This window comes from Tursiops truncatus, chromosome 8 (genome assembly GCF_011762595.2).
Source record: "Tursiops truncatus isolate mTurTru1 chromosome 8, mTurTru1.mat.Y, whole genome shotgun sequence".
Taxonomy (NCBI): Eukaryota; Metazoa; Chordata; class Mammalia; order Artiodactyla; family Delphinidae; genus Tursiops; species Tursiops truncatus.
In genome coordinates, this window is record NC_047041.1 from 22,475,548 (window position 1) to 22,492,491 (window position 16,944).

At 38.9% G+C, this 16,944-nt stretch overlaps 1 pseudogene; it reads right to left on the reverse strand.

Annotated features, from left to right (window-relative positions):
* Positions 1-856: 856 nt before the first annotated feature.
* On the reverse strand, positions 857-1,399 carry LOC101325044 (mitochondrial inner membrane protease subunit 1 pseudogene; annotated as a pseudogene).
* Between the last annotated feature and the right edge of the window lie 15,545 nt (positions 1,400-16,944).

A 16,944-nucleotide genomic window follows, 5' to 3' on the forward strand; every position in this document is an offset into this window, starting at 1 on the left:
CCTCCCTGCTCCATATACGCTGCAGTTAGAGCCCGTACAAATGTGCCTTCACAAGGAGTGACCTTCATCTTTCTCCACCATCCTTCCTGCTCTGTCAGAGTGAGATTGAGGGTCCTGCCTCCTTCCCCATTTCAGGAAATGTTTCTCCAGGTCAAAATGCGTCCACTCTGCTATCGAGAACCCAGGCGCAACAAGCTGAGTTGCTGCACAGTTTTCTGCTGTACCCAGGGCTTGCTTTTCCCACCTGCCCCAGCCTCTGAATCCACAGATCCATCCATTGCTGCACTCACCTCTTGCCCTCATCCCTCATTATTAGGGATTGCTGGTGAAACTTGTCAAGATTTGCTTTACTCTCTTCCTGTAACCCTGTACTTCCAGGGAAAACTGAATTGTTTTTTAGTGAGATCTTCTGATCCTGTTTATCCTTTTACCTTATAGGTCAGATAATCTTCCTTGTTTGTTGACAACATGCCTTACTTTCAGTACTGAGGAATTGTTTCCTATATTTTACTTTTATGATTTTGTCTGTGTCTGGGAAGAGATTTGAAACTAGTTGTTCCACTGTTACCTTCCCTAGAATTTAAAAGATTAAGAAGAATTTTTACATAAATTGCAGTTCATCTCCTTCTTAAGAATAAGAAAGATTTCTTTTCAAATTCTTCTCAGCATGTGGCTTAGCGCATTCATTTTCAATTGATTTATATTAGCTTTCTTTAGACTTGCCCCCCCCCCCAATTTGGGAGTACTTGGTTTTTATTTTTTTGAATAGTATTTTATTGGTAAGTATATGATTTCAGTGACAATAATAAATTCACTTGAACAGGAGACAATAAGCAAGTCAAAGAATAAATGCTTGCTAATCATTGTAAAATTTGTGTCCATTACGGCCTTCAGGTAGAAATCCAAATCACTCAGAGGCCAAATCTTAAAGAAGACACATCCTCTTATTAGTCTACATGGAATAGGTTCAAAGTACTTGCAATCTGTAGAATTGTGTAGATTACCACCTTCTAACCAAACATGATCTATTGGCATATAATTATAGCTTTTAAAGAAACCTGATGGACTGTTGCTGGGGATTTTGTCTCCTTTCAAACCAATTACTCTTTTACAAAAATTTGATTTTGGATCACTTGGGCTTTTTGCAATCACAGTGTCACCTTTTTGGATGTCATAAAAATGTCAGTTAAGATTCTCTGCAAATTTGCAAATATTTTAACATCTGAATTTTGAATTGTAGGCTCCATTGATAGTCCAGAATACATGACAGCACCACCAACATGTTCAAAAACACAATGAGCTACACAGTTATACTGAACAGTATAGCCAACAGTTGAAGGGTTTTTCCCAGAAGACCATGAAGCAGAGACTTCATGTAGACTCTGCCACCATTGGCCATAACTCTATTCTGCAATACATTCAATTTTTCAAGTAGTTGCAGGGCTTCTAAAAATAAACATCTAAAGCATGTCTCAAAACATATATGGGTGATGTGTATTTTCAGGATTTCTCTGGCCCCAAAGAGACCCAGGAGGCTCTCATCCAGGACTCAGGTGGTCCTTTCTCAGGAGGCTGGTCCTCCACAATGCTCTAACCATGATAGCTCTGAAGAGGTTGGTTGTGTGCCTGAGGGAAAGGAGAGAGATTGCAGTGAGTAGGCATGTTTGCAACCACGCTTCTCCCTGGGCCACTTGTTGGGGCTGATGGATGGCAGAACCATCAATAAAGTGCTTGGCCTCACTCCCCTCCATACTCTCAGGGTTCCAGGCCACACCTCCTACTCATTTACAGACACAATTTGTTTTGTAGATGATCTCTGGCAAAATTTTATCTCCCTGGCTTCCCTGTGCCCTTGACATTGCTATTGGGTATGTTCCCCCATCCATCAGGTAATTAATATCCAAAAAGGGAAACAAATCTGAAATACAATTGGGAAGATATATCTACTGATATAATACAAAAGCAAATATAAAAGATTTTTGGATTATCTTTGCTGCTGTACATCATTGTTAGCGTAGATGATGTGTTAGCTCTAACAGTGTTGACTTGTGCATTATTCTATAATTCTTCGCCCCTATTTCTGAAGTAAATTCCTTACTGAAATGATTTCATGTACCGGCAGTAACATTTCAGCTGCTTTCAACACGGCACCTTAGCTGTCTTTCTGAGTGTTATCTCTTAACCATTCCTACCAAATGAAATTTAGATTTTGAATGTTATTATATTTGCATCATTTTAAAGCTTTTTTCTATAAAATGTATGCATTCTAACTTATTTTGTAAGGAATTAGGAGTGGGGTCCTAGTTTAGAACATTTCTATTTCTTTCTGACATTTAGTAAGCTGTTACAGAAAACTGATGATGGTAGCTTACTGTCTTCAAGTTACATCAGTTATTTAGTGAATTGAATGAGAATACATTAAGCTTAATTTTAGAATGTTCCTTCTTATAAATGTATCATGTACGTCATAGAGACTTACCAGCCCCACTAATGTGGGAAGTCAGATATCACTCCCTTTGCGGGGTCAGGTTTAATTGAATCTTTGAGAGGGAAGTAGGGGACCACTAAAGAAAACTCCAAGTGATTCATGTAGCAGTATTTATAAACCTCTGAGTCAGTAATGATTCAGCACTGAAGCACAGTTCTGAGGACGCTGCTTGGTTAAAGAGACAGTGGTGTGAAATTAAAGCTGAGACCACTTGTAGTTCTTATTTGTGGATATGTGGCATTACGAGCAGGCAAAACATTTGGCCCAAGACCCTTTTCACTCCAGGTTCATCTGTGTAATTGTTTACGAACTCGAGAAGTAAATTTAAACTCTTCCTCCCAGTTGCTTTTTGAAAAATAATACAAACAGAAAAAAAGGTATCTTGTGTAAGTTTATTTGAAAGTAAAATTTGGGTCTAATTATATTAAAAAATACTACTAGCATTTCTTGAATACTTTATACCAACTGTATTACAACTATGCTGTTTGTCTTATAATACCCATTTTACAAATGATGAAACTGAGGCTTAGAGATGTTAAAAGCTTGCTGAAAGTAATATAGCTAATAAAAAATTTTCAGTCAAGATTAAAAATCAGATACTTGCTGTCAGACAGACCAAAGTTCCCTATACTATGCTGTCTCCTGTGCAGGAAAGAAGTGAAGCACCATGTCAAATGAGCCAAACTGCCAAATTCAACCTGGGTTGAAAGTAAACTTCCTAAAATTTTAATCACTGAATGATGGAGAGAACATCAGGAATCATTTTGAAAGTTTGGAAGGTAAGAGCATGATGTAAATGAAGACAACACTTCTCTGTCTTTGGTTTGATCGGTAAAATTATGACCTTCAATTTTCACTGTTTATTCTTTTGAATTTTAAAGACAGATTCAGGGCAACTTTGTCATATTTGTGATGATTGCTATGAGTGTATCTGAGAATTTTTCTTTTAGAATGACATTGGATTATGATGAGTTTACCCAGTAGAATATGTGGGGGACCAAACTTATGACATCAGTTGGCAATGTGGGGACAGATCCATCAGGCTCAGCAATGCTTGGCAACGCAGTGTGTTCTTCCAGCCTCCCAGGACTGGATTCTGTATTATGTAGCCCCCATCCCTCCGGGTGAAATCTGGTTCCTTGAATGACTGGACCATTTCCATTGCTGGTCAAGATGTATTTGCAGAGTGAGAGGTGATGGCAGAAATGTATACTTTCAGCATGGATAGTTCTTAGTAGTATGGGGGTGGGGAGGCTTCCCTGGAGGTCCTGTGGTTAAGACTCTGTGCTTCCACTGCAAAGGGCACGGGGTCGATCCCTGTTTGGGGAACTAAGATCCCGCATGCCCTGCAGTGTGGCCACACACCCACACCCACACAAAGTACAGAGAGGAAGCCATAGAGAACAGAGGTCCCCACACATTTGAATTCACAGAGTTATACATCTTACATTCATCATACATTAAATTATTTGTGGGGGGGGGTTTATAGGGTTGTCAACGTTTTATTTTTCAAGTAAGAATATTAAAAAGAACTCTGCCATCTGCTATCATTTCATAAGAGAAAGACTACTTTAAGCTATAAAGAGGAAAGACATAGTATCAGGATAAAGAAAAATTGTCTAAATGGAATAGATTTAGCTTCACTAAAAACTCACTTTATTGTATAAATGGAATAGATTTAGCTTCACTAAAAACTCACTTTATTGTATTAATCTTTTTTAAGATTAATTAATTAATTTATTTTTGGCTGCATTGGGTCTTCATTGCTGTGATGGGCTTTCTCTAGTTGCAGCGAGTGGGGGCTACTCTTTGTTGCAGGGCAGGGGATTCTCATTGCAGTGGCTTCTCTTGTTGTGGAGCACGGGCTCTAGGCACTTCAGTAGTTGTGGTTCATGGGCTCTAGAGCACAGACTCAGTATTTGTGGTGCATGGGCTTAGTTGCTCCGCGGCATGTGGGATCTTCCCGGACCAGGGATCGAACCTGTGTCCTCTGCATTGACAGGAGGATTCTTAACCGCTGTGCCACCAGGGAAGTCCCTGTATTAACCTTAATACAATAATTTTTCCTCAGCCTGATGGAAATTAAGTCATGGGTCAGAACTGCCTATGGACCATTGCCAGACAAGCCCAAAATGTGGAGCATTTGGAAGCCACATGAGTCCTAGAACTCTGGCTCACTCACCAGACCTGAGGGAAATCTTGGGGGAAAAAGTGCCCTAAATAAAGAAGCCCAGAACAGGGTCTTATACATACTGTGTACTCAAAACTCTTTTGTTGTTGAAATTGAAGAGGGATGAATGTTTGCCAAGTTCCAGGATTGAATCTAGGGAGTGGCTAGCAGAGGACAGAGAGGACTCTGGTCTCCCTTCAGGACACCCACCCCTTTTACCCCACTGGGGTAACGCATTAGGGGTGAGGATGCAGTGTGAGGCTCAGATGGTCCTGGTGGAGGACCAGGGTGGAAGGATGGCCTGAGGCCATGCTGCACCAGTAGGGATGGAACATATCCTCAGAGGGGCCCCAGGGGCCCTCCATTCTGCTCTCTGCCTGGTGGGCCCTGTGATGCTTCTTGCTGGGTTCACTTTGGCCTAAGGGAGAGTGTACAGTGTGGTAAGGGGATCACCAGCTTTCAAAACAAGACCCTTGTTGGAATCTTTATAAGTAAACTTAATACCTACAGGCACCCTTCCTCTAAGAATAACTGCACCTGAGGGGATCTACCAAAGCATAAACATGGCCACCTACACTAAACACAGGAACAAAAATATAAAAGTGATATAATAAAAGTAATTATTAAAATAACCTAGTATAAAGTTAAGGTTTATGTATCATTTTTAAAGAAGATTTCTAGTGGTGTTTGCCTCATATATTTAGCTTTTTAGATATTTGGTACCTACAGATTTGTGACTGTTACATCCTTTTAATAAATGGTGCCTTTATGTTTTATAACCTTCCTCTTGCCCTGATTAATGCTTTTAATCTTAAATGCTGCTTTGCTAATTATAATTGTATGCTGCTTTTCCTCCTTTCCTTTTCTAAAAAAAATGTATTTTCCTGATATCTGTTTGCCTACTTCTTTCTTTCCAACATTAAAAAAACCTTCTGTTTCCAGTGTGTTTTGAAAATAGACACATCTACTTTTTAAAAAATCCAATCTGACAGTCTTTGTCTTTGAAAGATGAATCCAATCCGTTCACATTTAACTGAAAACAGATATTTTTGATTTTATTTCTTTCATTTTACCTCATGCATATTATTTATATTATGTTGTTTTTCCTTCCCCCACCCCTTAGTTTTGGTGGGTTGATCAAAGTACTATTAATTGTCTATCTTTTCCTTATTAAATTTAGAGGTTCTATCACATTTCCCCACTCTTCTAGGTATTTTACTCTCCCATTTTGTTTATTTCTATTGAACCACTTCTTTCTCTGCTATCAATATGAAAATAAGGTACCGATCATATCTCTCCATGGAAGTGTTTTATTTTCTCTCTGTCCTCTTTCACCTTTAAAATGTTTTCATTTCCCTACTTGTTTCTCAGGTGAAACCTTAAGAAAACTTCCACTTCCCTTCTCTACTTGCTCCTTCCTCCCTTCCCAAGGATTTATGAGATTATTTAATACTTTTAGACTTTTTTAGGTTTTCCTCTGTAAGTTGTTTCTTCTCTTTATATGATCATTGTTTAGCACTTATATTACAAATTCCCAGACATCCTACCATTTTCAATTTAGGTTTAAGTGGAAAATTAAGTATATCTAAGTGGAAAACTGTACACACACACACATATGCAGAGAGACAGAGACTTATGTTCATGCTATTTCCTCACCTCTTTGTGCCCTACTAGGGACTTTGTTTTGATTATCTTGTTGTCTTGGCGTGCTTCCTGAAGCATTACCTTAGATGGAATATGTGGGTGATGTAAGTCCTGGATTCCCGCATATTTGCCACTCCCTCTCTCACCCTGACAGCTGGCTTTCTCAGTGGGGATAGGATTTGGGGTTGGCATCCTCCTCCCTCAGTGCTCTATGGGGGTAATTCTTCTGTCTAGTGCCTCAGTCCTATTTGTGTTGGCCCTTTCCTTTGTATGTAATACAGTTTTTATGTGTGACAGCCTATACATTTTCTTTATGCTTGAATTTAGGAATTCTGCCTGGATATGCCCAACTGGGTTTTTAAAAATTTTTTTCCTCATCAATTATGCCTGGAACTCAATGAACACTTTAAATTTGTAGACTTGAGTCTTTCTTCAAAAAAGGGAAAATTTCTTCTGTTATTTCCTTAATTAATGCATTCCTACATCTGTTCCCTTTCCCTCCCTTGGAAATTTCATTATTCACATGTTGGGTCTATGCATCTGTCCTCCAAGCCCTTTTTAAACATTTCTCTTATGATTTCCATCTCTTTGTGTTTTTACTTTCTGTGTTGAGATATGTTTTGCTTGATCATACAGGTCCAAATTCAATCCCCAACAGAAAATAGAAGCTCCTTCTATTCCATCTGTGGAATTTGTAAAGTTAAAAAAGAAAACAAAACAAGAAAAAACTCTTTGAATTCCAGAGTCTGTTTTTTTTTTCCTCTTCATATATTAGAAGCGAATTTCTTTGAGCACCATTGTTATTAGCATTTTTTAAATCTCATGCAAAAATTAAAGCTATCATTTTTCTTCTCCAGCATTTCTGGTATATAAGGAGCTGCCAGTTTTAGGCATTCTGCTTGTTTTCCTCTCTCTGGTTGCTGGGTGCTGTAGGTGCTATTGTTATTTTCTTTTTCCTATGCATGGCTCCATTCACCCCTGGGATATTAGTTGGGCAGTTAAGCAGGCTCTTGAATGATGGCAAGGCCAGGTAGAGGCAGTAATCTGTGCTCCATCGAACTGGTGATGGACCTCCTGGCAAGCAGTCAGCCTTGCTCATGGAAAGTTCAGTGCGTATGTTGCTGCTCAGGAGGTTCTCCTGGACAACTCTGCTCTAAGTGACTCGGGGATTCATGTGCCTTCTATCTAGTGGATCTTCAATCACCTGAGACCTTTTCAGGATCTTCTGTGGGATCTAGTAAATACAGTAAATTCTGTACATTTTAGGAAGTGATGAGTGCTATTAAAATAGAGCAGGATAAGGAGTGTGTATGGATGTATTGGGAATATGTATGGGGGCATAATAATGTTTAAATAGGAATGATCAGTGTGGGCTTTATTAGGAAGTTGACATTTGCGAAAAACGTCAGAGTGTTGACACATGAGGATAACCAGAGCGAGAGCATCCGAGGCCAAGGAGACAGCCAGTGCAAAGGCACTAAAGTGAGAGCAAGTCTGGAGTCCTTGGGGAGCAGCTGCTGTGGGGGGAGTTCAGTAGGATGAATATGGAGACTATTAAGAGATGGGGTTAGGGAGGTAATGGAGGGCCTGATCAGTTAAGAGGTTACTGCAATAATCCAGTAAGAGTTGGCTGTGGCTGGCTCTGTGGTGGTGGCAGTGGGGGCTGGGAGGAGGGAGTGTAGTGTAAAACAGTCAGACTTAAAATATGACTTGCAGGTAAAGCCAAAAGGAGTTCCTGACTGATTTGAAGGGCAGTGTGAAGTAAAGAAAGGGATTAAGGAATTTATTTATTTAAGCAACATTTATGTAGCACTTACTATGTATAGGCATTTGACAAATACTAACTCATTTAATCCTCATACCACCCTTAAGGGATATTATTATCTCATTTTTAAGATTAGGAAACAGAAGCACAAAGGAGTTAATAAAGTAATTTGCCCAAGGCCACACAGCTAGTGACATATATCGGATTTGAACCCAGGCAGGCTAGCTCCAGAGTCTATAATCTTAACCATCATTATTCTGCCCTTCTTGTGGGGATTCTGACAGTTCCTAAGAATGTCAATTCCAACTGGACCTTAAGCCACTAGGGAAATAATCACAGAATGGGTCTCTGCATCCACTGGGTCCATGAAAGACTTAGGCCAAAATTACATTTATCACCTGACTTCCATAGGTCCCCATTTGGTCTTGTAGGCCACAGTAGCATTTTGGGTTCTTAGGAATGAGTGTCAACTCAGAGCCAATCTTCAGTAATCCCAGAAAAGTTTGGGTATTTCCATTTCCATGGTGCACAGTCACCCTGGTAAATTACCACATTCCCTTTGGGGAAGACTGAAAGGAAGATTTGTGGTACTTGTGGCACTGGGTCCTTCTTCAAAGGGATCTGTGACATTTTAGTAGGACCTCTCTTGGGAAAAGAAAAAAAAACTCTTACTTTAAGGAAATTAGACACAAATTCTGAGATTTTGAGCTTGAACAAGTGGAAGAATGGATGCTATTTACTGAGATGGGAAAGATTATGGGTGATCCAAATTTGATGGTGACAAGGAGATCATGAGTTTGGTTTGGGACATATTAATTTTGAGATATTTTTTAGACATCCAAATAGAGTTGCTGAGTAGATGGTTGGATGGATAAGAAAAGGTTTCAGAGGAGAGGTCCAGCATGGAAGTATAAATCTGGCAGTCATTAACATAGAGATGGTATTTAACGCCACGAGGTCTCAAGTGAGAGTGTGGAGAAAAGAGAGAGGTTCAAGAACCAAGCACTGGGCTTGGAGAAGAGGATAAACCAGTAAGGGAGGCAGCCAATGTGTGTCCATGGATTCCAAGTGAAGGAAGTATTTCCAAGAAATTGAATGCTGTCAATTGTATCAGATGTTGCTGATAATGCCAAGAGAGATGACTGAGCATTGACCGTTGGATTCAGCAACATGGAGTTCATTAATGAGCTTTTGGGGAGTAGTGGTGGAAAAGCCTAATTAGAGTGTGGTAACAAAATTGGAGGAATAAATAGTGAGTAGTGAATAGTCAAATCTTTCAAGAAGTTTTGCTGAAAAGGAGAACAGAGAAATGGGCAGCAGCTGAAGGGGGAAGTACAGTCCAGAGAGGACATTTTTATAAGATGAAAAAGAAAAAACATGTTTACATGTGTTGGAAATGATCCAACAAATAGACAAGGAGAAAATGATGATACAGGACAGAGAAGGGGACTTTCCTGGAGTGATGCATTTGAATGGGTCAAAGGCTGTTTAATTACAAATGTGAGTCAAAGCATAAGCTCTAAACCACAGAGATGTACTCTAATTCCCCACTCTTCTTTTTTTCCCCTGCTAAGTCCACATTGTCAAATCTTTGTAAGGGTCATGTGTTCTTATGAACCACTATGGAGAGGAACCTCCATTCTTAGACTTATGTTTACATCAATGCAGACCCACTTGATACTCGGAACTTCACAGCATGCACTCTGAGAATGCCATTTACCATGACTTCAGACAGAAGGAGGTGGCTAGGAGGGGGCAATCACTGAATTTTAAGACCTAGGGAATATTTGGTTCCATTTCTCATAGCACGTTGCTCACATCCTCCACCTTCATGTATATTAATCTTGCCTCTGAATATGCGCATGGTGTTTCACTGGGAGAGACCACAGTTTCTATCTTCCATTTAAAGCACCACTATAGAGCGTTAGGCCAGCTGTCCCCTGATCTTCACTGTGGTTATCTGCCTTTTAGTATCCTTGATGTTCATTCATTTTCTATTTTTTCTATCACATTATCTATTAATCTACTTTAACTAAATATTACATTGTTAACAATTGTTTAATCCTCTAGTTATTCCACTTAGAAATCAAGACCCTGTCAGGTAGCTTTTGCCTTAAGAAAATTAAACATTGGAAACCTTTAAACACAAATAATTACAAGGTTTAATTCTCTTTTTCCTTTTCCAAAACAAACATTTCTTTTTCAGTATTATCTGTAATATCATGCAGAAGTAGATTCCTGGTGGACATAAAGTTGAAGTATTCCAACTGTGGCATGATAGTACAATTGTCTGAGGCTTCATGAAAGACAAAGACTATTAGATTCTGAAAAATCATCTCCCACTGGCTCTTGTCTGCTGTTATTCTGATTATTCAATCTCTCTGTGAATCTAATTCTTAATTTAGGAGCTTCTAAATTCAAACCATGGTGCATTTTGTGCATCCAGCTGAAGTCACTGTGGGCAGCAACACCACTGTGCCCAACCGAGAATCATTTGAGGGAAGTGAGGACACGGTCACACGGGTCCCTCATGCTTGCTGTCTGCTTGCCGAGATGCCAGCCTCCTCCTCCAGGTGATGCCCTTGTTGAGGAGGCTTTGTGTCTTCTTTACCTCCTTCTCTGCAGTGCCCAGCACAGTGTCTGCCTACATATAGAGGCATCCAAGAAATATTTGTCAAATGAATAAATACATCATGTAATTAATAAACTATATAACCTGGTTGTCAATTTCTGCCTGAAAGTAGCTTGCAGTTGAGAAGATGGAAAGGTAATATATTAAGTTTTCAGCTTCACTGTAAATAAACTCTATTGCTCATCCACTCCAATTCCACTCTCAACACTTTTACTCAAATGATCTATTTTTGAATGTTTAGTGAAAAACTTCTAGCAGAGACTGTAATCATTTTCTGCTCTCTACCAGGACCTGCTTTCTGTGAGTGTGGACTGCTGCCCCTCACTTCAAAGCTTTTGTAGACACCCACCCCTCTGCCTGGGATGTCCTTCCTCTACTCGCCCACCTGACAAACTCCTGGGCAGAGAGGCCGAGAGTATTAGCATAAGAAGCTATTGTTGCAACCGGAGGGATTGGTTTAACCAAAAGTTTTGGTAGGTGGTTTTGATTTCACCTATCTCTTGTGTGATTAGGTACAATTCTTAACTTCCTAGATCTCAGCTATTTCCTTTGTAAAATGTGGGTAAAGCTGATCTCGATGGACTAGTGTGAAGGTTTAGTGAGATATTATATAAACATGGCACAGTTATAAGCCTTTAGTTAGTGCTCAGTAACGATAGCTGCTATCACCACAACCTGCACCACCAGAACTACCACCACCAGAACCACCATTTTCACCATCATCATTGTCATCCTTCAACAGTCAGTTCATAGATGCTCTCCTCTGTGAAAACCTCCTAGACTCTGGGCAGCATTAGCTATTCCCTTTCATGCATCCTTGTAGCACTTTATACACCCAGTTCTCATTGCATTATATCATCTTTGTTCCTTTACATGTCAGTTCTCTATGGGGCTGAGCTACTTACTGACAGTAACCTTGTCTTATTAGTCATTAGCTCTCTAGTATCTAGCATCTAACACTGGACCTGTCACCTAAGATTGGCTCATTAAATGTGTATTGAATGACTACAGGAATAAAATAAACTTTTACTTAGGCATAAAGTTGGCATTCACCATATATCCGAAAAAGTAACATGAAAATGATAGACCCAAGTCTGGGAGACTGAATACAAGTGTAACAATAGTAAATATGGAGATTCAGTAGGATCATATCATTTGTAAGCTCTATGTGCAATTATAGTAAATTGGGACTGCTTTAAACATCAATATACAAGGTAAATTTATGTTCATTTATAGCACTTGGAATATTATTTTATTATTTTAAATAATTGCAAAAATTGTAAGGTTTTTTTTTAACATATTGTTGGATATGTCTTAATTGTTTTTTTTTTTTTTTTGAGATGGTTTTTTGGTCAAGAATGCAATCCCTGATCAAAATATTACCTCTCTGAGAGACTGAAACTGCTTTAAACTTGTTTTATTACAAGGTTTTAAGGCACTGTTTTTTTTTTTTAAGAAAAACGGAGTCTGCCTGACTTTCATTATGTTTAGAGTCATCATTCGGTAGTTACCAACTCTGCAAAGCTTGAGGTCAAGGAGGCAAGTATGACAGATGCCATTTTGAATCTCTCTCTCCTTATGGCACTCTCCGGTCACTCTCAACAACTTCTTCATCTCCTTCTGACCTCTGAAAGGCTAAAAGCTGATACCAGGAGTTGGGGATGGGGGGATGATTGCTCAGCTGATATTTCAGTAATTTCTGTTGTTTTTGTGGGAATTAATTGGAAATATCTAAGTGGTTAGAAGGTTTGATACTCATTCCTTCATTCATTACAGAAACCCAGATTTCTGGGATGCCTGGGCTCAAATTTGCTTGGATAGCATTTCAAAAGAAAACAGAGGTCGTCTTGAGCTTTGGAGACCCAAGTACATGGTGACTTGGGAGGCCATCGATAGAAAGAACATGGGCTTTGGAGTCAAGGAGGTCTGCAGATGTAAACTCTGTCACTGCTAGTGTATTCATTTTTCTAAGCCTTCATTTCCTGATCTTGTATCTAGGTAATTATAATATCTACTTGTAAAGGGTTCTGGTGATGAATAAATATGATGATATCCATTAAGTGTCTAGCATAGTTCCTGTCCCATTTATTATTCAATTTCAATATAAAAGGAAGAGGCTGGGGAAAAAATGAAAGATGAAAAGGGAAGCTATAGATTGAAAGAGACTTAGAGGATGCATCAACTAACTGCAATATATGGAGCTTATTGGGGTCCTTATTTGAATGACTGGGAAATATATTGGGAAGTTGAAATGATGAGTAGACATTTGATGATATTAAGGAGTTATTAACTTTTTAAGATGTGATCATGGTATTGTTATGTTTAAAAAAATAAGTTCCTAGCTTTTAGAAATACATACTGAAATATTTATGAATAAAACAAAAATTTGCTTATAAACATTTCCACAATAAAAAGTTGTACCTATACACTGCTCTTTTAAAAATTCAAGCCTGTCTATATAGATACAAATAAAATTTTGCAAGCAAATAAAATATTCCTGCACATGTGCACTGGGATAAATTAAATGCCAGGCAAGGTTCAGGCACATCTGCTCTGTTTCTACTCTCGCTGGCATTAATAATCAGGTGGGAAAGAGTAAAATTGTGCTGTGATATTTCACTGTAGGTATTTTTGGTGTTTTTTGTATATCATGAGTGCTTCTTTTCTGACATTATGAAATAAATGCAAGCAACTCTTAGATATTGTAATTCATATTTAAAATAAAAATTACCACTATTCCTCTTTTAAGCCTCTAGATTTGTTTAATTTTAGACTTTCCTAAGATTGCAAGGTGAGCTGTCAACAAATAAATACATTTTCAAAACTACTGGTCTGTGGAAGTCATGATCTTATTGCTTCTGTACAACCAGAACAAAAGAAATAATGTGGATGCTAAGTTTGATATAAATCCGAATACACTCAAATACAAGAGTTTGTATTTATCTGTGTATTAATCTCATTGACTGACTATAATAATAAGTAATACACTTTGGGGAGAAACTGTCTAGCAGGAGAGGAACAGCAAAAACAAGGTTTGGTTCCTCTGTGAAATGATCTCACTAAGCTATCTTCCTCAGACGTCAAGGATCACTGAGGTGGGAGTCACTCCTGCCTGCCCTCCCATTCTCACTGACAACCACACCTTATATTTTAGAAAAGTCAGGTTAATGTACACTCTTCTCTTTGTTTTCTGTGCTGATGTCTCCTAACTCCTCATCAGCATCAGGTTCACCTCCTTTTCTCCAGCTTCAGAGGAAGATGGTCTCTTTTCATCAATCTCGTGATTGTTCTACTTTTACTGTTCATCTAGGTTTGAAAAAAAATTCTTTTTTTACATTGTGGTAAAACACACATAACATAAAACTTACCATCTTAACAACTTTTGAATGTACAGCTCAGTAGTGTTAAGTATATTCACAGAAATCTTTTCATCTGGCAAAACTGAAGTTCTATACTCATTAAGCAATAACTCCCATATCCTGAAGTAATAGTTCAAACTTACTTTCCTGGCTTTCTTACCTCTTCCTCACCCACTAAAACCAAGGTCCTCTTTGTTTACTTTTCTCCAAAGTCTGCTAGCAGACTCTATTTTTTGGTAGCTTTTCACATTCCCAGTCCTCCCCCTCAAATCCCCACCCCCCAACCACAGTAATAACACTCTCCTGGCTCCACTCCTGTCTTACTGAATGCTCCTTCTTTGTTTCCACTGTTAAGTGTTGCTAAATGTTCCACTGCTAAACATTCTCTAAATGTTATTATTTGTTGGGTTCTTTCTGCCCTTGGCTTTTATCCCATTCTACACCCATCTTGGGTAGTCTCACTCACCCACTCTCATGACCTCAATTTTGAAGTTTCCCACATCTATATAAACTCCAACCCAGGTCCCTTGCAAGATTTATTTTATTACTACTCTGTGTCAGACACTCCTACAGCACTACATATTCAGAGCTGAATAAGAGAGACATGGACAAGCTAAGTAGCTGCAAAAGAAACTCTGCCTATTATAATGATATCATACTTTTTTTTTAAACTTATAATCATATTCTAAAGCCATTCATTATTTTCTTGGCTTCTGTGCTGCCACAGTATCTTTTTAAAACCATATTTACATCTTCTTCTCAGCATCCAGAGCTGGTTTTTGGGTATCCTCCTCTCCTCCCATTACACCATCTCCTTGGTGTCCCACCCAGTCCCAGGGCTTTCGAAACACTACACAGGGGTGACTTTCAAATCTTTATCTACAGCTCTGACCTCTCCTTGGAGCTCCAGACATGTACACCCATTTGCCAACTTGACATCTCCTCTTGGATTCAATAGTTATCTCACATTTAACATGGTCCCATAGAAATTCCCATTTTCCTCTCTCCAATCTGCTCCTTTCTCAACAAATATTTCCAACAACCACACATTGCACATGCCAAACATTCAGCAGTGTTCTTTGATTCCACTTTTCCTCTTGTTCCCCACGTTTAATCTACCACTAAAAAGTCCTTTTTAACTCTACACACACGTCCCAGTTCCCTCTGCTTCTCTCCATCTCTACTGCCATCACCCCATTCCACCTGATCCCTTTCATGAGGACGACTGCAATAGCTTGCCAACTTCTTTCTACTTCTGCTCCTGTCCACCTTCCACAAAGAAGCCCATGATCATCTAAAAATATACACCAGACCATGTCACTTGCCTGCCTAAAACCATGCAGTGACTTCCTATGGCACTTAAAATAAAACCCAAATATGTTGCCTCAGGTCACATGGCCTTTGAATTCTAGTCTGGGTCTACCTATTAAACTTAACTGCTTACCCCTCACCATTTTAACACTGTTCACTGGCCTTGTTTCCATTTCTTGAGCTGGCTAAACTTTTATCTTCTTAGCACCAGCTGTCCCTTAGCCTGGAATACTTACTGCCCAATCATAGAATGACGGATTTTTCTTGTCATTCAGATTCTGCTCAGAGAGGTCTTTCTTTCCATGCAATTTCAAGTAGCCATTGACCAGTCTCTCTTATGTCACCCTATTTTCATTTTTACACAGTGCTTAACGTTATCTTCTGTTTTTCTTGTTTGTCTCTTTATTTGTTTAGTAATTATCTATCTGCCTCTGCTAGGATGCTCTGTGAGACCAGAGATCTTGTCTCTTTGGTTCATTCCCATATTCCTAGAGGTAGACAGTATCTGGTACTTAAAAAGTACTTTTAAAATGTTTGAATGAATTAATAAAATGTCTCCAGACCTCAAACTTTCTAATTCAATCTCTAAACAGCTGCCAAAGTGAGCTCCTCAAACACCTGTCTCACCAAGTCATTCCCTACTTGAAACATTCCAGAGATGCCACATTGCCAAGAGAATATAATCCAAACTGCTCAGCACAGCACACAAAACACCACAAAACCTGGTCTCTCCTTGCCTCTCCCATCTCATTTCTTACTGAACCCCACTCTGTGCCCAGTGACCTGCAAGACGCCTAATGACCAGCATGTCCAAGATGTCATGCTGTTTCACGTTCCTGGGTCTTTGATCCACTTTTTCAAGTCTGGACTGTCCTTTCTCCCCATTATCCTCTCATTCCAACCCCCTTATTTACTCAGTTTTCAAGATACAGCTCAGGTCAGGAAGCCATTCTGACACTCCTATTATCCCAGACTCCAATCTTTTCCTCTATCAGTTATACTTGCCTCCATAATAGCTGCTTAACTCTTTACTGCTCCTACTTGCTTGCATGTCTGTCTTTCCACTTGGACTATAAACTCCATGAGGACAAGCATAGTGTTATATATCTTTTCATATTACATATCATAGTGTGTATATAATTCTTTTCCCGAATATGACTTATGGTTGGCACTTGCACATGTTAGTTGACTAATTCACTGAATATATGGGTCAAATTATATTACTTATCATAAAAATGCAAGAAACTTGAAAATGCTTGATATCACTTGCCATTGGGTTAACAGATGCTACTCATTATGTTGTGTTTACTGTAGCTCAGGCCCCACTGCATGATAACTTAGGTGAATAAAGATGAATGTTTTCAAACTCTTAAGAAAAATGTGCTTTGGGAGAACATAGTCAATTTATCGCCTAAAACCAATTCTTAGATCATCATAGGGGAAATGAATGGGCCTGACAAGAATTTGAAATACTTAAGGAAAAGTTGATTAAAGAAGGCTTCATGAATGATTAATTATAAAATTTAATATCTGTGGGAGAGAGTTTTACTGACATTTAAATAGATGCCAACAAAA